This window comes from Suncus etruscus, chromosome 17 (assembly GCF_024139225.1).
Source record: "Suncus etruscus isolate mSunEtr1 chromosome 17, mSunEtr1.pri.cur, whole genome shotgun sequence".
NCBI classification, from domain to species: Eukaryota; Metazoa; Chordata; class Mammalia; order Eulipotyphla; family Soricidae; genus Suncus; species Suncus etruscus.
The window spans coordinates 19,459,281-19,481,059 of NC_064864.1; the positions used below are offsets into that span (position 1 = coordinate 19,459,281).

Here is a 21,779-nt window from a genome sequence, read left to right on the forward strand (position 1 = left end):
GCAGATAACAAGTGAGCCAGCTGGGAGCTCATGGACACAAACCAGGCTTTTCACAAGCTCGTGATTGGAGTTGGGCACGTTTCCTTTTTTCCTTTTCTTCCCTTTCTTTTTTTTGGAACACATCCGGTGACATTCAGGGGTTCCCACTGGAACTTCCAAGACAAGTCTTGGGACCCTGATCCCATCTGTCACAGACCTAGCCCAGGCTTCCTGGCGAAGTCAAATATCCCAGACATCATCTAAAGCTGGGTAAAATCCTTGTCACTGCAGACAAGAAAGCCAGCTGGGGCTCATGGACACTCCAGGTTTTTCACAAGCTCTTGATTGGAGCCGGGCGCGTTTCTTTTTTCTTTGTTTTTTTTTTCTTTCTTTTTTTCCTTTGGACCACACCCGGTGACACTCAAGGGTTCCCATTGGAACTTCCAAGACAAGTTTTGGGACCTTGATCCTATCTGTCACAGGCCTACCCCATGCTACCTGGTGCAAACATCCCAGACATCATCCAGAGAGAGCTGGATAGAATCCTTGTCACTGCAGAGGACAAGTAAACCAGCTGGGGGCTCATGGACGCTCTCCAGGCTTTCAGAAGCTCGTGTTTGGAGCCAGGCACATTTCTTCTTTGATTTTTTTTTTGGGGGGGGGCACACCCAGTGATGCTCCTGGCTATGTGCTCAGAAATCCTTCCTGGCTTGGGGGACCAACCATATGGGACACGCTGGGGGGATCGAACCACGTCCGTCCTAGGTTAGGGCGGGCCAGGCAGAAGCCTTACCCCTTGCGCCACCGCTCCGGCCCCGATTCATTTTTTGTTTGGTTTGTGTTTTGTTTTGGGGTCACACCCGGCAGCACTCAGGGGCTACTCCTGGCTCTACTCTCAGAAATCACTCCTGGTAGGCTCAGGAGGACCATTCGGGATGCCGGGATTTGAACCACCGTCCTTCTACATGCAAGGCAAAGGACCTACCTCCAAGCTATCTCTCCGGCCCTGAGCCGGCACGTTTCTAAGGGAGCGAAGCGATGGATCCAACATTTGACAGAGAAATTGACAAGCCATCTCTCGTGTGGGCGGGGCTTGTCGGAATGGGCGTGTCAGTGGGCGGGGCTGGGGAGTGGGCGCCCGGTTGGTGGGCGGGGCGTAGGCGTGTATGGTGGTGTGGTGGGCGTGGCTGCCGTCATGTGGGCGTGGCGTATGCATGAGTGGGCGGGGCCGCCGCAGCGGCGGCCTCATTTCCTCACGCGCGCCGGAAGCGGCGGCAGTCGGCTCGGCCGCGCGCCCCGGGGTTGGGCGGTGGAGCTCGGGCGCTCGGGGCTCCGCCCGGGCTGGCGGCCGAGGGCGGAGGCAACGGGACCGGCGGCCGCCGCTTGTGCTCAGCTAACGGGGGAGCGCGGTGAGTGCAAGTGAGGCGCTGGCCAGAGACTGTGGGGGGTTCCCCTTTTGGGGGGCGGATCGGCTCTGTGGGGGACAAGAGGAACCTGCCTAGGGGGTCCCCCTTCTTCTCCCCCGGGGGGTTCGCGTCTCCCACCCACCCACAGGCCGATCGATGCTGGGACGTCCGGATCGGAGAAGCAAACAGATGTGAGCAGCTGGAGACCGTTACTTGGCTTGACGTGTGTTTTTTTGTGTGTGTTATTTTTGTCACTTCTTTTAAATTTTTATTTTTTTATTTTCATTATTTTTTATTTTTATTTATTTATTTTTAAACTAACTCACCTCCATCTCAGACACAGCAGCAACTTCTCCTCTCAAGGGACAAACTTCTTCGGACAACTGCCTATCTATCCCTCTCCCCTTGACATGTCACAGACCCAGGTGACACCAGCAGCCCCTCTTTCTCCCGGCCCGGGAGACGAACCCCCACCACCACCGGGTCTGGAGCAGACTGTGGCTGCATCCTCAAGCCCTCCGCTGGGACTCCCCCAACTTCTCCTTTCAAGCGTGCAGGGCAGGCAACTTGACAGTCCATCCACTCACTGTCTTCACCTGGGCCTGCAACTGCTACCTGAACCCCAGAGGCTCAGGGGTGGTGGTGGTGGGGGGGTGACCTGATTTGATCCAGGATGGGTCATCCCAGAGAAGACACTTTGTTCCATCCTCCCAGGGGCAACCCCCTCGGCTTCTAAGCAGGCTGGCATACTTACTACCCCTGACAAAGCCCGTAGGTTTTTGGCCATTTGGGGTGCAGCACTCTGCCCAGAAGCAGGGAGCTTGCCCCCCCCCCTCACCCAAGAAGTAAGTCTAGTAGGTCGAGTGGTTTGTTAGGTTTGTGGATGTGTTATATATAATTCTGTGTGGTGACAGTCATGCAGCGTATGAGGACTTTAGTCGATGAGGGACCGGTAGGTGTGTGTGTGTGTGGGCTATAGCTTCGAAGTATCAAGTGTATTTGCAATATGTATAAATTGTATATGCAATATATAAAGTGTATATATGCAATGCACTTTAGCATGAGTGCAATGAATTGCCCAACAAGATGTTTCTCCGATGGTATTTCCATTGTCAAGCGATGCATCATCATCACCCTTTTTACTCACCGAACGAGGGATATTTGTGTTTTCAATTTATCTCTTTTGGAGAATTTGAGGAATGTTCTGATAAGTGTCTCCGTGAATGTCTATATCTATTTCTGTTGTTTGTGGAAAGTTGGAATCCTTAGATAGAAATTTGTTTTAACAGGAAGTTTTTCCCTTTTATAAAAATGGATTTGGGGGAGGTGGGGAAGGCACACCCGGCGGTGCTCAGGTCTTACTTAGCGTCCAGAGATCACTCCTGGCAGTGCTCTTGGATCCATATAGGATGCCAAGGATCCAATCCCAGTCTGTTGAGTGTGAAGCAAACATCCTACCTCTATACTATGTCTCTCACCTCCCCTGCATGCCCTCCCCCAAATTCAGCACTCAGGAAACCACCTCCTGGCATGCACTTCAGCTTTTTGAGCTATATCTCGCCAGCCTATTTCTGTTATAGTGAAGTCTGGCTAAAAACCACAAAAAAAAAAAATCTATCATATTATTTTGGCTCCTTAGGTTGCATATAAGTAGCAATTCTCTACGAGACTGTCATTACTTATTCACCATTCTGTTAGACAAGTCTGTACATTTTGGTGATGAGCTGTCCGCTGAAGCCTGCATATTACGTACATTCGAATGGTTTCTCAAGTTGGTGGTGGTTAAAGGATATGAAACATCAAATGGGTATGATTAAATACACGTAAGAATCCTGAAATTGCATGTTAAAGAATTTGCATTGTTAAGTACCGGGCATAGGAGTATTTTTGAATTATAGTGAAACAAATGTGAACATATTACTGACAATACACAGTATTGTCACTTCACCGAGATCCTGATACATCCCACTAGAGAAATTTTGTGGGCAATCAGTGGCATATAACTGATGTTCCAGACTGATACTAAGCTTGTACTAAACCCTGAAGCAATGGATTAATGTGTAAGAAACAGAAGAAAACTGCAAAACAATTGATTGGGAGAGTATTAAACTTATTGAACATAAATTGGCTGCCCTGAAAAAATGGCACTCAGTTGTTAAGTTGTAATACTTTGGAAAAAAAAATAGCTATGGCGGGGCCCACGAGGTGGTGCTAGAGGTAAGGTGTCTGCCTTGTAAGCCCTAGCCAAGGAAGGACGGAGGTTCAATCCCCCGATGTCCCATATGGTTCCCCCAAGCTAGGGGCAATTTCTGAGCACTTAGCCAGGAGTAACCCCTGAGCATCAAATGGGTGTGGCCCCCAAAAACAAACAAACAAACAAACAAAAATAGCTATAGCATGGGAACTAAAGCTATAAAGCCAGTCAGTGTACATCTGATGGGAATTGTAGAAATTGTAGCATGGAATAGAAATTGAAAGAGGAGGGTCTGGATAGTAGGGGGCTTGCCTTGCACATGGCCAACCTGAATTCAGTCCTCAGAACTCCACTAGAAGTGATCCTTGCATGCTGAGCCAGGAGTAAGCCCTGAGCACCTGCTGGATATGACCCCAAAACTGAAAAAGAAAAGATACTGAAAGAAGAGATGTTCGGAGATATAACAAAAGCCTTGAGGGTGAAAGTGTCCAGAGTTTGGACAGCCTAGAATTCAACAAAAAGATAGCTGGGGGCTGGAGAGAGAGCACAGTGGTAGAGTGTTTGCTTTGCACATAGCAGTTCCAGGACGGATGGTGGTTCAAATCCTGACATCTCCTATGGTCCCCCATGCCTGCCAGGAGCGATTTCTGAGAGCAGAGCAGAGCCATGAATAACACCTGAGTGCTGCCAGGTGTGACCTAAAACAAAAACAAAACAAAACAAAACAAAAAGATAGCTAGGAAAAGAATACTGACATCTTAAAATCTTAACCCTCAGCTCTCTGGTCTTCAGTCTTTCTTATGTAGTGGGGATGAAGTAGACCTTTCAAAGAGCTTCTAAAAAGATGTAGTAGATTGAGAATTGCTGGCCATGTGTATAGCACTCGTTCCCCATCCATTCTCCTACTTTCACTTTAGATGCCAGACTTCCGATTTCCGATCCCTACCTCACAGGAAAGTGGAAACACTCCTGTATATATATTAAGGAACAAAAAAAAATTCTCAGCAGAGGTATGAACTTATGAATTTTTTAGATTGAGTCTTAAAAAAGAATATTGATGAAAGGAGATAGATCAGAAGAGTTGCACATACTGTGAACACTGACTTTGATTCTGGTACCAAAATGCTCCCTAGTACTTCAGGGTACATCTTTGGTGGTCCAAAGCATTACTAAAATTTTTTAAAATAATATCTTTATTTAAGCACCATGTTTATAAACATGCATGCAGTTGGATTTCAGTTATATAAAAAAAAAGAACACCCCCCTTTTACCAGTGCAACCTTCTCACCACCAATGCCCCCATCTCCCACATGCCCCACCCCATGCCTGTATTGGAGACAGGCATTCTACTTTTCTCACTCATTAGCATTGTCATGGTAGTCGTTAGTGTAGTTATTTCTCTAACTTCACTCACCACTCTTTGTGGTCAGCTTCATATCCTGGGTGGGTCCTTCCAGCCCTCATCTCTATTGTCTCTGGGTAGTATTACAACACTGTCTTTTTTTTCCCTCTTAAATCCCACAGATGAGTGAGACTCTTCTGTCTCTATCTCTCTGACTCATTTCACTCAGCATAATAGTGTCCATGTCCATCCACGTATAGGAAAATTTCATGACTTCATCTCTCCTGACTGCTGCATAATATTCCATTGTGTATATGTACTACAGTTTCTTTAGCCATTCATCTGTTGAAGGGCATCTTGGTGTTTCCAGCATCTGGCTATTGTAAATAGTGCTGCAATGAATATAGGTGTGAAGAAGGGATTTTTGAATTGTATTTTTGTGTTCCTAGGGTATATCCCTAGGAGTGTTTTAGCTAGATTATATGGGAGCTGAATTTCCAGTTTTTTGAGGATCTCCATATTGTTTTCCATAAAGGCTGGACTAGACGGCATTCCCACCAAAGCACTACTAATTGAGTAGTAGTGCTTTCTAAAACTATCAGGTTACACCATCAGATGCAGATGACCAAGTGAGTTATTAAACACAGCTATGGAAGACCCTATTTAAATGAAAGAGGATGGAGTAAAAAAAAAGGGGGTTGGGTAAAAAAAAAAAAGAAAAACAAGTAGACATTTCAGAATACATTATGAGATTTGTGAACAAATACAATCTCAAGCTTCCAAAGAGAAACATGGTTATCTACCATACAAATTGATTTCTGTGTATGCCATTGTGGCTCACATTTGAATATGGCTTAGCAAATTGGAGTGCTGAGCTGATGTCTGTGTCAGCATATTAAAAGGTATGGAAATCAGGGACCGAAGCAATAGCACAGGGTAGGGCATTTGCATTGCACATGGCTGACCCAGGATGGACCTAAGTTCAATTCCCTGTGTCCCATATGGTTCCCCAAGCCAGAAGCAATTTCTGAGTGCATAGCCAGGAGTAACCCCTGAGCATCACAGGGTGTGACCAAAAAAATAAAATAAAATAAATTAAATAAATAAAAAGTATGGAAATCAGACTTGCTATTAGACTTTTCTAGGACATGGAATATTTCTTGTTTTCTTTTAGGAAACGTTCAGTAACATTCAGGGATTTCTACTGGCTCTGTGCTCAGGAATTACTCCTGGAAATTATCTGAGAACCCGAAGGGGTATCAAATTCAGGTCAGACACATGCAAGTACCCACTGTACTATCTCTCACAACCTTATGACATGGAATATTAAATAACAGTGGAACCATGTTTAAATGTACCCGTGCTTTACATTTTGAACTCATAATCTTTTCATTGTCATTCAAGAGAGTGGCCAAGTGATTTTTATCCTACCCACTATTACCCCCTGGATGGATTGTATCAAAATGAAAAATTAATCTCATAAAGTAGATGTGGAGTTTAAGAAAAGTGAAAAGCAATAAACTTATTTTTCAACTTCAAGGCATTAATAACTATAGCTAAGAAGTTTAATGCAATACGAAGAAATGTATTCATAGTAAGAGTAAAGCTTTAAAGTCTAGCCTCTGGAACAAAATTTTAATGTGATTTTAAGGTTGGCTGAGAAAGGAGGAAGTAGAAACGCTATTTCCTATTGTTCAGAAACTTCTAAGGAAAACTATAGATTTGAAATTGCTTGCTATTAGACTTTTCTAACACATGGAATATTTCTTGTTTTTCTTTTAGGGGGCCATACCCAGTAACGTTTAGGGATTACTACTGGCTCAGTGCTCAGAAATTACTCCTGGCAGTGATCTGGGAACTCTAAGGGGTATCAAATTCAGGTCAGACACATGCAAGGCAACTGCTAATTGAAATTAATACTTAGGGGAAATTTAACCTAGCAGTTTCAATTCGGTGGTTTCATCAAGTAGTTAAAATATGTAGAACTACATATTTCAACATACAAGACTGTTGAAATATTTAATAGTGGCAGTTGATTTGGAAGAATACTCTAACATGGAGAGGGGAACTATTGTATTGAATCATGTTTAACCTTTTTAATTACATGTACTTATTTTGTAGAACTTTAGAAATGTTTTAAAAATTCACCCTCCCTAAGGTGTTTGCCTTTCATGCAGGAGGTCATCGGTTCGAATCCCGGCATCCCATATGGTCCCCCGTGCCTGCCAGGAGCAATTTCTGAGCGTGGAGCCAGGAATAACCCCTAAGCACTGCCGGGTGTGACCCAAAAACCACAAAAAAAAAAAAATTCACCCTCCCCCCACTAAATTAAAAGGTAAGGGTTAGAGCATGGATTGCCAAATCTAACTGCCCATGATATCGATAGTATGCTCTGTGACCTAAGAGTGGCTATTTAACTTTTTAATGCTTTTTTAAAAAATTATTTATTGGTTTTAAGCCACACCCAGTGATACTCAGTGCTTACTCGAGGCTCTGCATTCAGAAATTACTCCCAGCAGTGCTCAGGGGATCATATAAGATGTTGGGGATGAATCTGGGTCTGCCACATGCTCCTACCCACTGTACTATCAGTCTGGCCCTAACTTTTTAATGATTTTTTAAAATACTTTCTGACAGGGAAATTCTATAAACTTCTATAAAGTTCAAATTTAAGTGACCATTGGGTATGAGATTTTCTGATAATAATGGTATTTCAAATAATAAAAGAGCATGGGTTAAGTGGTAAGAATTGGTTATCTGGGGCTGAGTGACCTGAATAACTGCTGGCACCATATGGCCTGCGCACCGCCACCCACCCACCAGATATAGCTCTGTAGATTTCTGAACATCACTAGGGTTGTACTGGTTATTTGTGTATTGAACCCATCTTCCCAATTGACTGTGTATTATTGGTTGTGGTCCCGGGTGCTCTCCCTCCTCACACACATAAGGTTATCTGAGTAATAATATTTATATTTGGATTGTTTTTGTTAGGAAAATTGAAGTGAGGCAATTACACCAAAAATGGTAAATCTTGCTGCATTAATAATAACAAAACTATTGTACAATTGGAAATATCTCACACCTATTGAACACTTATTCATATTTTTCTTGTTAACACATTTCAAGGTATATTCTGTAATGGTTGCCATTTAACAAATGAGAATTGAAGCTTATAGAAATTTAAAAACTTGTCTTCTAAAGTGGCAGAGCAAATATAGACCATCAGACTATCTAGATCTGTAATCAACACCATTTATATACATCAGGATATACCTAACTTCCTCTCTTTAAACATTAGTCAGGATATGGTATCAGGGTTAAGTCACTTGTCTTGCATAAAACTGACACTGAATTTGATCCCCACACTACATATTGTCTCTTGAGCACAGATCCAAGAATGATACTTGAATACAGAGCCTGGGGCATGGTCCAGAGCCATAGTTCAGCATGCAGGGAGCTTGCTTCCCCAGCATCCACTGATAGGTTCCCCGAACCCAACCAGGAATGATCCCTGAGAACAAATACAGGAGTAAGCCCTGATCACAGTTGGGTATGGCCCAAAAACCTAAAGCAGAAAACAGCCAGGAGCAATCCCTGATCTCCCAAATCCTATTGTATAAATGTGTATTTACCTAACCTTGCCCATACTGGTGTACTCTTAAGTTGCCTTTATTTTGCTATTACACGTAAACACTAATCATCTTATATATGTTACTTTCTATACTAGTATGGCTATTCCTGTAGAATAGTATCTTAAAGGTGCAATTACAAATTTCTAGATTAAAGAACATGCCATTTATGTCCATTGTGGTGTGTAGTTTGTCTTTAATCAATGGAATTGGGACATCTTAGAAGGAACATCAAACAGATTCATTTTGTGGAAGTCTGAAATATCAAGTATGTTCAAGATTACATAGGTATTAAGCAGCTATTATAGTTGACCTAGTTATTTTCACTGTACCTTAGTCTCCCTTGGCATATTTTTTTACCTTTGAGAGATACTTAGGATATCATACCTGTTTGTCTTATTAAAATTTAGGTACCAGGACTATAGATTTTCCCAGAAATACTCATCCTGATGACACATCCAGTATTGTTTATTATTTTCTCCAACACAGTGCGTCTTGTGCAGCTTTGGGGACAGTAATAACGAAGTACCTCAGACTAAGTATCTTATAAACAACAAATGTCCAAGATAAGTGTCCAGCATGGTTGGGATACTGGTAAGAGTAATGGGACTATCAGGAGGTCTCATTCTATAGGGATATTAATCTTCTTTATTAAGATCCAATGCCCATGAGTTAATTGCCCTGAAGATTCCACCTCTTAATTCTATTGTGGTTTAGAATTTTTATATGTGAATTCAAATCTGAAGTCCATTACAATAGCTGGCATATACTAGGTACTCCAGTACTTGTTAAATGAGTACTACCTTATGCTTGTATTTTTAAATACTGGTCAATTACTCAGTTACATTTATTATTATAATAATCATCAATTGCTCAATAAATTAAAAAGCCTAATTTGTGAGACTGGGAGGTAGTATGTGCTTAGGGCATGCATGTGCCCAACCAGGGTTCAATTCCTATACTACATGATCTCCCCCATCCTACTGGGTGCAGCCATTGAGGCCCTCAGTTATCAGCTGTTGTGGCTCTTAAGGTTCCTAACTCAATTTGAGTTATATTTTTCTTTGACTCCTGGGAAGTTTTTGTTTAGTTTTGGTTTTGGCCACACCTAGCAATGTTCAGAGCTCTGTAACTCTGGGATCACTCTCGGTGGGCTCGGGGACCATATGGGGTTCCAAGGATCAAACCTGGGTTGGCTGCATACAAGGCAAGTGACCTATCCCAATGTATTATGACTCTGGCCTCTTGCCTGATAGTTTTAATATGGATATCAGACATTGTGAATTCTTATTTTTGCTGAGTACTCATTATTTTTACACTAGTTGAAACCATCTGTTCTTTTCAGATTTTTAGGCAGGTTTTTTTCTTCACTGAGATTTTACTTTATTTATTTGGGGGGGGGCAAATTTTTAAGATTTTAGGCAGGACAGAGCCATGTTTAGTCTAGAACTAAATTTTTTCACTACTAAAGTAAGATTTTGGGGAGTTAGAGCAAAAACACAGAGGGTAGGGTGTTTGCCTTATACTTGCCGACCCAAGTTCATTCCCCGGCATCCCATATGGTCCCCCGAACCTGCAGGAGTGATTCCTGAGCACAAAAACAGGAGTAAACCCTGAGTTCTAACAGGTGTGGCCCAAAAACAAAAAGACTGAGTCCTCTATCCAGTGACCCATAAATTCTGAGGTTTTATTGTCTGTTTGGTGGGAACACACATATACTATTTTCTAGCCATGTATAAATACTGAGTTCAGGAGTGTGTGTGTGTGTGTGTGTGTGTGTGTGTGTGTGTGTGTGTGTGTGTGTGTGTGTGTGTGTGTGTGTGTGTGTGTGTGTGTGTGTGTGTGTGCGTGCGCGCTTAGATTCCCTCCATGAAACCTAGGTCAGTTCCCTGTTTTATGTCCTTTCAGGAATCACTGGCTTTATTACCAGTATCATCCACTATTGTTAAGCATATCATTATTTTATTAGTATGTCATTTTATCATCAGTATATTCAAAATACCATTCTTTTGTATGTTGGGTTTAAATTTTTTGGTGTATGTAACTTGTGACTATTTTTTTTCCAATCAGTAGGTATCTTTTTCTTTTATTTTAGTGCAGAAACTTTTTAGCTTGCTGTCATCCTGTTTCATGATTTTTGTTTTGTTTTGTTTGTTCAGGGCTTATGTTTTTGTTTTTGTTTTTGCCAACTGGGTCATGCCACTGGAAATTCCTCTGAAGTCAAGGTCTTGGAGAGTTCTTTCCTGTGTTTCCTCCTTATATTTATTTCCTAAACTTAGATTTGAGAATCAGAGAGACAGAACCATCGATAGGACATTTACCTGGTACACAGCTGACCCAGGTTCTATACCCAGCATTCCATAAGATCAACTGAACACCACCAGGAGTGATTCCTGAGCACAGAGCCAGGAATACCCTAAGCATCACCGGATATGGCCTAATCACCCCATATGAATTTTGATATCAAAAGCTTTCATCCATTTTTAATTAAACTTTGTGTATGGTGTGAGATAAGGGTCTAATTTCTTCCTTTTTTTTTTTTTTTTTTTTGGTTTTTGGGCCACACCCAGCTATGCTCAGGGGTTACTCCTGGCTATCTGCTCAGAAATAGCTCCTGGCAGGCACGAGGGACCATATGGGACACCGGGCTTCGAACCAACCACCTTTGGTCCTGGATCGGCTGCTTGCAAGGCAAACGCACTGTGCTATCTCTCCGGGCCCTAATTTTTTTTTTTTTAATGTGGCAGTCCAGTTTTACCAGCACCGTTTATTGAATAGGCTCTCCTTGCTCTACTCTTGCACCTAGTCCCTTTGTTGTAAATTCACTACCCATACATTTGAACACTTATTTCTGGTTCTTAATTCTATTTTATTGAAAGTCTATTTTTGTTTCAGTACCATGCTGATTTGATTACTATATCTTGGTAGTATATATTAAAGTCTTGGAATGCATTTCCTCCCATCTTTTTTCTTAAAGTTCTTTTTTCTATTTTGGAAGCTTTATAATTTTATACAAATTTTTAAAGTAGTCTATGTCTTGAAAAATATGCCATGGAAATTTTGATGGGAATACATTGGATAAATCTTTTTGTTTGTTTTTTTGGTGTGTTTTCTTTTGGGGGGGGGGTCATACCCAGCTGCGCTAAGGAGTTACTCCTGGTTCTACGCCCATAAATCACTCCTGGCAGGCTCGGGGGACCATATGGGATTCTGGGATTCGAACCACTGTCCTTCTGCATGCAAGGAAAATGCCCTACCTCCATGCTATCTCTCTGGCCCTTAAATCTTTTATTTTTATCAACCACAGAGTTATGCAGTTTACATATTCTAAATAATAATTACAGGAACATTTTAAAATTTCACTAGATGATGATGATGATTTTCTCAATAATCAGCATATAAAGAATCTCAAAACATGCATGTTGGGGCCGGAGCAATAGCACAGAGATAGGGTGTTTGCCTTGCATATGGCTGACCCAGGAAAGAACCAGGTTTGATAACCAGCATCCCATATGGTTCCCTGAGCCTGCAAGAGCAATATCTGAACACAGAGCCATAAGTAACATCTAAGCATCGCCGGGTGTGGCCCAAAAAGTAAAACAATAAGTAAATAAATGAAGTAAACCTGCATGTTGTTTAAGAGAGAGAGAAAGATAACTAGTGCTGCCATTTATAATTATTTAAGCAGACTTAAAACTTTTTGTTTCTGGAGCCCGAGAGATAGCATGGAGGTAGGGCCTTTGCCTTGCATGTAGAAGGATGGCAATTTGAATCCTGGCATCCCATATGGTCCACCTAGCCTGCCAAGAGCAATTTCTGAGCCTAGAGCCAGGAGTAAACCCCGAGAGCTGCTGGGTGTGACCCAACCCCCCCCCCAAAAAAAAAAACTTTGTTTCTGGGGCCAGAGAGATAGCATAGCAGTAGGGCGTTTGCTTTGCATGCAGCTGGCCCATGAGGGACCTGGTTTGATTCTAGCATCCCATATGATCCCCCAGCCTGCCAGAGGTGATATCTGAGTGCAGAGTCAGGAGTAACCCTGAGCACCACTGAGTGTGGCCCCAAAACTAATTAATCAATCAACCAATAAATAAAGTTTTAAAAAAAGAAAAAATAGAAAACTTTTTTGTTTCTGATTCTATTTTTCCTTTATAAGATGAAGGTAATAATTATATACATCTGGAAGGATGGCATGGGCAAAATGTAAAAATACTTGATGAAAATTTTTCAAGTCTTAGGTACCATAAGCCCAGAATAAGCAGAATCTTACCTCTGTATGTGTGTTTATATATTAAAACAGAAACCTTAGTATATGATGAAGACTGTTTGGTTTCATTAAAAAGTAAATTTAGGATTATACTACTTATGGATTCCTCACTCAAAGTTTATATTATGTTGTTTAGGGTGAGAGATGTGACTCATGGTAAAGTGTTATATGCCTTTTGAGCATTCGAGTTGGATTCATTTCCTGCACTGCAGAATATAAAAATAAATACATTGTATGTAAAACTTGATGTTTTAATAAAAGGTGGAGACATTCAGTTATATGCTATTCTTTCCCATCATTTTTGCTTAAAAACAGTTTATTTATTATTTATTATTATTTATTTATTTATTGAATATGACTGAATTAATAATTTATGCATAATTATATCTATATTTTTATGCTACTAATAAATGGGATAATAGTAACTTATATTAAGAGAAATCTGAGTTTTATTTTTTAAAATGTGAAATTCAAGTGTTTTTTCCCATCCCATTTACAAAATTTATGATTGAGTTTGTCATACAATGTTGTAACACCCATCCCTTCACCAGTGTTCATTTCCCACCACCAATGTCTCATTTATGTCCTTTTAGGCTCTGTGGTTTGCAGTATTGTTAGTGAAGGGATATCATGCATATCTCTATATCACTTTACCTCCTTTTCAGCAGCCAGTTCTTGTCCAGATCATTTCCAATTGTTATAGTGGTCCCTTTTCTGCCCTAACTGCCTTCCCTCCTCTTTGTGGCAAGCTTCCTGCCATGGACCAGTCCTCTTGGTCCTCCTCTCTATCATCTCTTGGTATTATTACTATACTAGCTTCTTTTTAATACCCCACAAATGAGTGCAATCATTTTGTCTGTCCCTCTCCCTTTGACTCACTTCACTCAGCATAATACTCCATATCCAGCCATGTATAAACATGTATTTCTGGGTCATATGGGAACTCAATTTCTAGGTCTTTGAGGAATGTCCATATTGTTTTCCAAAAAGACTGGACCAGTCTACTTTACCACAAGCAGTAAATGAGAATCCCCTTCTCTCCAAATCTGCACCAGCACTAGTTGTTCTTGATCTTTTTCATGTGTTCCAGTCTCTGTGGTGTAAGATGATATATATGTGGAGCATTTTTTCATGTGCCCTTTGGACATCTGTATTTCTTCTTTGAGGAAGTTTCTGTTCATCAATTACGTATTCCCATTTTTTGATGGTTTTAGTTTTCCTTGTTAAGGTCTGCCGATACCTTGGGTTTTAGATGAATAATTTCTCCCAATTCATGAGCTGTCTTGTATCCTGGTCATCTTTTCCTTTGAGATGCAGAAGCTTCTTAGTTTATTATAGTCCCATTTATTTATCTTTTCTTGCACTTGCTTGAACAGTGGTGTTTTATTCTTGAAGATGACTTTGGCTTTCATGTCATGGTGGGTTCTATCTACAGTGTCCTCTATGGCTTCAGATCTGGTATCACAGTCATCAATCCCTTTTGATTTGACTTTTGTGTACAGCATTAAAAAGAATTCTAAGGACCAAAACAATAGCATAGCGGGTAAGGATTTGCCTTGCACATGGCTGACCCAGGATTAATTCCCCAGCATCCCATATATCCCCAAAGCGTGCCAAGAACAGTTTCTGAGCACATAGCCTGGAGTAACCCTTGAGTGCTGCCAGGTGTGGCAAAAAAATAAAGAGGTCTGAGTTTATATTTTTGCATGTAGTTGACCAGTTTTCCCAACACCACTTGTTGAAGAGGCTTTTCTTGCTTCATTTCATACTTCTTACTCCTTTTTCAAAGATTAAGTGAGCATATACCTGAGGGTTTATCTCAGGATATTCAAGTCTCTTCCATTGATCTGAGGTCTATCTTTATTCTAATACTATGGTGTTTTAATAACTGCTGCTTTGTTGTACAGTTTGAAGTAGGGGAAAGCATTGCCATCCATCTTTTCCCCCAAGGATTGCTTTAGCTATTCATTGAAGTTTATTGTTCCATATGAATTTTACAAGTGTTTTATCTGTTTGAAAAATGCCCTAGATGTCCTTAGAAGAGATTTAATGAAGAGTAGTGAGCAGCTGGGGGGGAAAAAAAGAAACTGAATTAAATCTATACAATTCTTTGGAAAGTATTGCCATATTAATAATGCTACTTCTCCCAATTCGTAAGAAGGGGATCTGTCTTCATTTCCTTGTGTCTTCTTTTATTTCTTGAAGTAGTGTTTTATAGGGTTTTTTGGTCTGAGTCTTTCACCTCTTTAGTTAAATTAATTTTTATTGAGACCATTGTGAATTACAATTGTAATCACAATTATATTTCAGGCATATAGTGACAGTGAATTAGAGCCATTCCCACCATGAGTGTTGACCTCCCTCTACCAGAGTTCCCAGCATGTATCCCATACCTCCACCCTGAGCCACTTGGTCTACCAGTGGAATAGGTCCATTTCATGTTTAGCTTGTTATAGCTTGGGTCTCTTTATTCTATTGCCATTGACTTTGGCTTGGGTATTTAGTTCTGATCTATTTATTTTTTCCACTCAATGCACCTAAGACCACTTGGCCCTTGGGTCCCATCCACTTTTTTTTTCTCAATTTATAGGAAGACATAGAAATATGAGACAAAACAAAAATTATTCATGTTCTAAGATTTTGTGAAAAAGTCAGGAGCCCCTATCTAGAAGATATAAATAAGATTTAAATTTAAAGGGGAGGCAAATGTGGCAAGGTTTTAGGGGTTTATTTGTTTGTTTTTTGTTTTTGTTTTGTTTTGGGGGTTTAGAGGGGATTTTTGTTTTTGTTTTTTATTATGGTTTTTTATTCATTGGTTTGTTTTGTTTTTTTTTTGTTTTTTTTTTTGTTTGTTTGTTTTGCATAGGCACATTAAATGTTGGGGAAATTAGAAGGGAAATTCCCTTCGGTGTCTCCACCCATGAACCATACTATCTGTCATAAGACCGACTACAGGCTCCAGGCTTATTAGTTGTCCAACCCCAAGGTCTTTCTTTTTGGTCCCAGGAAAAGTTCTATTTAGTCAGGGTTGTCATAGTCAGCCTAATGTAATTAGAGATCTTGGTTTTTGCACAGTCCTAGGACATAACTCGGGTGTCACGGAGCGTCTTCTGATTTCATCTCACTGTTAGATGGTGAGGTAGGGAAATGTCCCCTTAGATCAAGTTGTTGCTATTTCTTCATGTCAGGGTGTCATGAACTTTCCCTGGAGCAAGTTGGTGCCAGAGTGGCATTAGGACCTCCCCCAGGGGGAGTTTGATTCCTGGTGCTGGTGCAGAAAGCTGTGCCAGTTGTAAGATTGAGATCCGAAGTTCAGGGTTAGACGGTTGATATCCAATCTGTTGAGGTCGAAGTCAAGTCCCTATGACAAAAGTTCAGGGTGGAAGGTGCCCCTGCACTATAAAAGTTATAGGTTCTTGGGGCCGAAGCAATAGCACAGCGGTAAGGCAAATGGCCAATATGCGGCCAACACAGGACAGACCCCAGTTCAAATCCCAGCATCCCATATCGTCTCCCCAACCCCAGCCTGCCAGGAGCAACTTCTGAGCACTCCAGTGGCCAAAAAAAAAAAATTATGGGTTCTTATCCCTATTAGATAAGAACTTCTTTCAACACATAAGATTTCTCCATTTTAGTGTGCCTATGCAAAAAGGAACAATGCCATATGATATTACTGGTGTGTTTGGGGGTAAAAATAACTAGCTGGACAGTCATTTTGACCTGACCTCCTATCCCAACCAAGACTTTTCTACTAGAATTTCCTACTAAGCAGATCCCCAAAAAAGGGATGGAGGAAGCTATGAGGTACTTGATTTTCTGAAGTACAATTGTGAAAAGGATTGTTTTCATTTTATTTATTTATTTTATTTTTTGATTTTGGTTTTTGGGATATACCCGGCAGTGCTCAGGTATTACTTCTGGCTCTGTGCTCAGAAATCTCTCCTGGTAGGCTCGGGGGACCATATGGGATGCTGGGGATCGAACCAGTGTCCACTCCGGATTGACCGCTTGCAAGGCAAGCATCCGACCACTGTGCTATCGCTCTGGCCCCAGGATTGTTTTTTAAATATCTCTTTCTCTTTCATTATTTTTATATAGGAAAGCCATGAATTTTCACCTATTAATTTTTTAATATTTTCTCTCTAGTTTTTTTTATTATAACACTGATTTCCCAAGTTGTAAATAATAGTCATTTCAGGTGTTGACTGTTCAAAAACAAATCTCAGCACCAGTGTGATCAGCCCTTAACCATTATGCCAATCACCTACCCACCACCACCGCCTACATCCATGCAGGCCCAGAGAAATTGATTTTATATTGCATGTTACAACACACAAGCAATTGGAATCATCAAATCTTAGATCAACATTGATGCATTTGAAATGTTGTTAGATCTCTCGGTGGTATTACTAGAATCAGTTTCTAAGATTTTACTGGGCTGTGGTTTGATGTTATAGTTGGGCCTACTATGCTACTGGTTGGGCTCACTGAAGTGGGTATATTATTATGAAACTTTCCCATCAGATTTTCTGTGATACGGGGCTGACACTACAAAATATTGAGGTGTCCGGGATATATAAATCTAAAATAAATTAGGTGATTTGGAAGTTTGATAAGGTTAAATTGTGAAGCTGGGCCGTTTCTGTTTCTATTGGGGGGTGGTAGGGGGTGGTTTTGGGCTGCTGTAATTCATGCAGAAAGAGAAATCTGCCTGCAATTTAATTTTGTAGACTTCCTCTTTACTCTAAAAGAAATCTATTTCTAAAAGCTTTTCTGTAGATTTTTTAGGATTTTCTAAATATAGTATCATGTCTTCCGCACATAATGAGAGCTTGACTTCTTCTTTTCCTATCTGGCTGTCCTTGATAGCTTTTTCTTGCCTAATTGTCATGGCAAGTACTTTCATTACTATATTGAATAGACTTGGTGAGAGTGGGAAACCTTATCTGGTACCTAATCTTAGAGGAAAGGCTTTTAGTTTCTCCCCCATTTAGTCTGAAGCTGTGGGCTTGTGTTAAAATAGCTTTGATTATACTGAAGTAAATTTCTCCAACTCCCATTTTGTTGAGATTTTTTTTTTATCATGACTGGTGCTGGATCCTATCAAAAGCTTTCTCTGCATTTATTGATATGATCTATTATTTTTATTTGTTTCTTTTATTGATATGGTGTATTTTGTTGATTGACTTTCATATGTTTAACCATCAATCCCTGGAATGAATCTTACTTGGTTATGGGGTTTAATCTTTAAAATTATAGTATAGTCCTAGAACCAATATTAACTTTGCATCTTTTTGTTTTTTTAACTATATTGTTTTCTTAAAACCATAATTCTTAGTCTGGAAAGGTGATTTAGGGACTAAGGCACTCATTTTGCATGTGACAGAGACTGATTTAATCTCCAACACTTCATACAGTCCCCTTAGCACTGATAGTAGTGGCCCCAATTTGGCTAGGTTTTGCCCAATACCCTCAATACTCAATACCACCCCCCAACAAAAGCATAGTCCTCTCCTAATTTTTTGTTCATATCAACTAAAACAAGATTTTGTTGTCAGTGGACCATACACAGATGTACCTCAGGGCTTTCTCCTGACTTGAAACAGATTTTTTTTAATAATTTTTATTTTGACAAAAGTGAATTACAAATCTTTCACAGTAATATTTTAGGTACATAGTGACATTGAATCAGGGGCATTCCCACCACCAATGTCCTCCCTCCACCCCTGTTCCCAGCATGCATCCAAAATCCCCCTCTGTTGCCCCCCCCCCCCGGCCTGCTAGTATAAGTGGTCCTCTCTCTGTCTAGATTGTTGTAGATTGAATATCAATTTGGATTTGGTGTTTAAGTCTGATCATTTTTTTATTTCTACTCAATGTTCATACAACTGTTTGGTCTTGGTATCCTCCATTATTTCCCCCTCAATATGTGAGGCAGAAAAAGATGGTTCAAGTTATATGGTTCTGTTTGGAGGAAAGAAAAAAAGGGAGGGGCAAAAATAAAAAAAGCAAAAAAAAAACAAAAAAACAAAAAAACAGAGAAGTCCTTCTAGAGGCTATAAATATCAATTTAAGAGAAGAAAGGGAAAAAGGAAGAAAAACATAAAAAAATACAAAAAAAAATCAAACAAAAGAACCTGAAAAGTACCACAGTAATAAAGACAACAACCAAACAATAACCATGGTCCTGAAATAAAAACAAAACAAAGCACACCAAAAAAAAAAAAAGAAGAAGAAGAAAAAATAAGCAACAACAATAACAAAAAGAGTTAATTTGTGCTTCTTTTTTTTTTCCATAGGCACAGTAAATATTGGGGAGATTAGAAAGGGAATTCTCTTGATCTAGATACAAGGTTTCCCCGCCCTTGAAGCACATTGTCATGGGAATCACTACAGGCTCTGTACATGCACTTTTTCTCTCCCCTAGGTCCTTTTGTGATGTCTGGAAACTTTCCGCTTAGTCATGGATAATAAAATCAGGCCTCTGTAACTAGAGATCTTCGTCCCACGATTGATGCAAAAACCAAGACAACCAACTAAAGAAGACTGATTAAAGATAGCATGGAGGTAAGGCGTTTGCCTTGCATACAGAAGGACGGAGGTTCAAATATGTATCATATATATAGGTATCCCATATGGTCTCCTGAGCCTGCCAGGAGCGATTTCTGAGCATAAAACCAGGAGTAACCCTTGAGCACTGCCGGGTGTGGACCCCCCCCCCCAAAAAATAAACAACCTGCAGTGATGGAACAGAACTTCTAGAACCATAAAGAAAGACTCCATTGTAGGTTCCATCCTATGACCTGTGAAACAGATTTTTTTTATCAATTAACAATTGCCATCATTGTAAAATACCTTTGTGATAATTGAAAATACACGGTTATCATTTGGTTAACTAAAGGAATAAGACTAAGGTTAGTTAAATCCGTTGTTATCTTCAAAACTTAAGTTTGGATTTTCTTATATTTCATATAGATATGTGCCACAAGAAATAAATGTCACAGCATATTTCACAGATGTCACACTTTTTCTAGTCACAACAGTATGACTAGGTCTGATGTTCCAGAGCGATTTTCTTTCCTAAGTTCTGTTGCACTTGTATAAACGTTGTCTTTGAAGCCTACTATAATGTCATATATCTGAAAACATTTTCTTAGAATAGAAGTTCTCTCTGCAGTAGAGGCCTATCTTGGTTCTTACTCCAGAGTTTTAATCTTTTACCTCTAAAGTTATGTCTTAGTTTTAGGAAAAGAGAAAAGCAAAACAGATGAACTCATGCAACTAACTTTAGCCTGAAATTTTATAAGTTTATAAATAGTTTTAAAAGTTTTTTTTCCTGACAATAAGCATAAAAATGTTCTTTTTTTTTTCTGTGTATAGACACTAGACTTTTCTGGACTTGTAGGAAATCTGTTGCTGTGTAATACAGTGGAAAGAATTATGTGACCTAATGTTCAAATAATCTACGAGAGGATTTTGTATGTAGAAATGTTTAATATGTTTTCCAGATGTCTGTGACCTTTCAAAATTGTTTTTCATCCCACTTAATTTTTTTACACATTCCACACCCAGTGGTGCTGAAGGGAGTAGGGCCTTGCTGGGGCTTCTCCAAAGATGTGCTCTACCATAAGGACCACATCCAGCTGTACTAGTAGATGGAGGCATTCTCTGCCAGGCTTGAATTCAGGGCTTTTTACATGCCAGGCTTATGCCCTGACCCTTTAGCCAATCTCCCTGTCCTCCAAATCCCCACTTAATTTTAAGGCTCTTAACTGAGTTAAGCCATAGAAAGTAATGATGTAGAATGCCTGAATAAACTGTAAGAAAATTACTCTCTGTAGCAAGCCAGTATTAAGATAAAAAAAAAAATTTTAAGTCTAGAGTTTCAGTTCCCAAGTGGTCAGATCCTGTAGGTAAGAAATAGTGTGTTAATTGGAATATCATGTTAATAAAGTAATAAGAGATATAAGTTTCAATTACGGCCAGTGGATTTTGTCTATCATTGTGAGGCCCCACCATGTGGGATTCAAGGCTTGTTCCAATCAGGGATCATTCCTGGTGGTGCTTGGGGACCATATGCAGCTTTGGGATTTGAACTGGGTCAGCTACATGCAATGCAAGCATCTTAACCCCTGTATCTCTCAGGCAACAGGGACAGTAGATTTTTGTTTATTTGTTTGTTTTTATTCATTTGTTTATTTAGGTTCTTGGGCTACACCCAGCATTGCTCAGGAGTTTCTCTTGACTGCACTCAGGATTAGTCCAGGAGGTGCATAGGGAACCACATGGGTGGACTTAATGTTCAAGGCAAAAGCGCTACCCACGGGGCTAGAGAGATAGCATGGAGATAAGGTGTTTGCCTTACATGCAGAAGGACAGTGGTTCGAATCCCGGCATCCCATATGGTTCCCCAATCCTGCCAAGGGGTGATTTCTGAGTGTAGAGCCAGGAGTGGCCCCTGAGTGCTGCCAGGTGTGACCCAAAAACCAAAAATAAAAAAAATAAAAAACACAAAAGCGCTACCCACTATACTATCTCTGACCTCATCAAGGCCAGTAGATTTTAATATAAACTATCCTAAACATAACTTTGACATTTCTTTTATCCATTGAGGTTACAGATCTGTAAACAGTCTCCTTAAGAGTATTATGTATAATATTTTGGTGTTTTGTAAGGTACTTTTCTTAACACCTTTCCTGGCATCTTCTGAATAAGCTCTTTCATAGTGTTGTGTGTACAGTAGGCAGAGAGCTAAGTCTACTAAAACTGCCAGCAACAATTATTCTAATTTATTCTGATCTGTTTCTTTCAGAAAAGACACCGCTTATATGATGGAATTTTATCTGATTCTGTAGATAAAAATTCTTTATTCTGGATATCATAACAGTACAGGAAGCTTACAGCTTGTTTTTTGTTTGTTTGTTTGTTTTTTGGCAAGTAATTTTGACTACGAAGGAAGAAA

At 40.2% G+C, this 21,779-nt stretch overlaps 1 long non-coding RNA gene across 1 annotated transcript; it reads left to right on the plus strand.

The window, feature by feature from the left end:
• Nucleotides 1-1,270: 1,270 nt before the first annotated feature.
• LOC125995126 (uncharacterized) lies at nucleotides 1,271-21,736 on the plus strand. The gene is made up of 3 exons (XR_007490719.1): nucleotides 1,271-1,388; nucleotides 19,245-19,384; nucleotides 21,630-21,736. It is a non-coding gene; the product is annotated as an uncharacterized LOC125995126 (long non-coding RNA).
• Nucleotides 21,737-21,779: the final 43 nt, after the last annotated feature.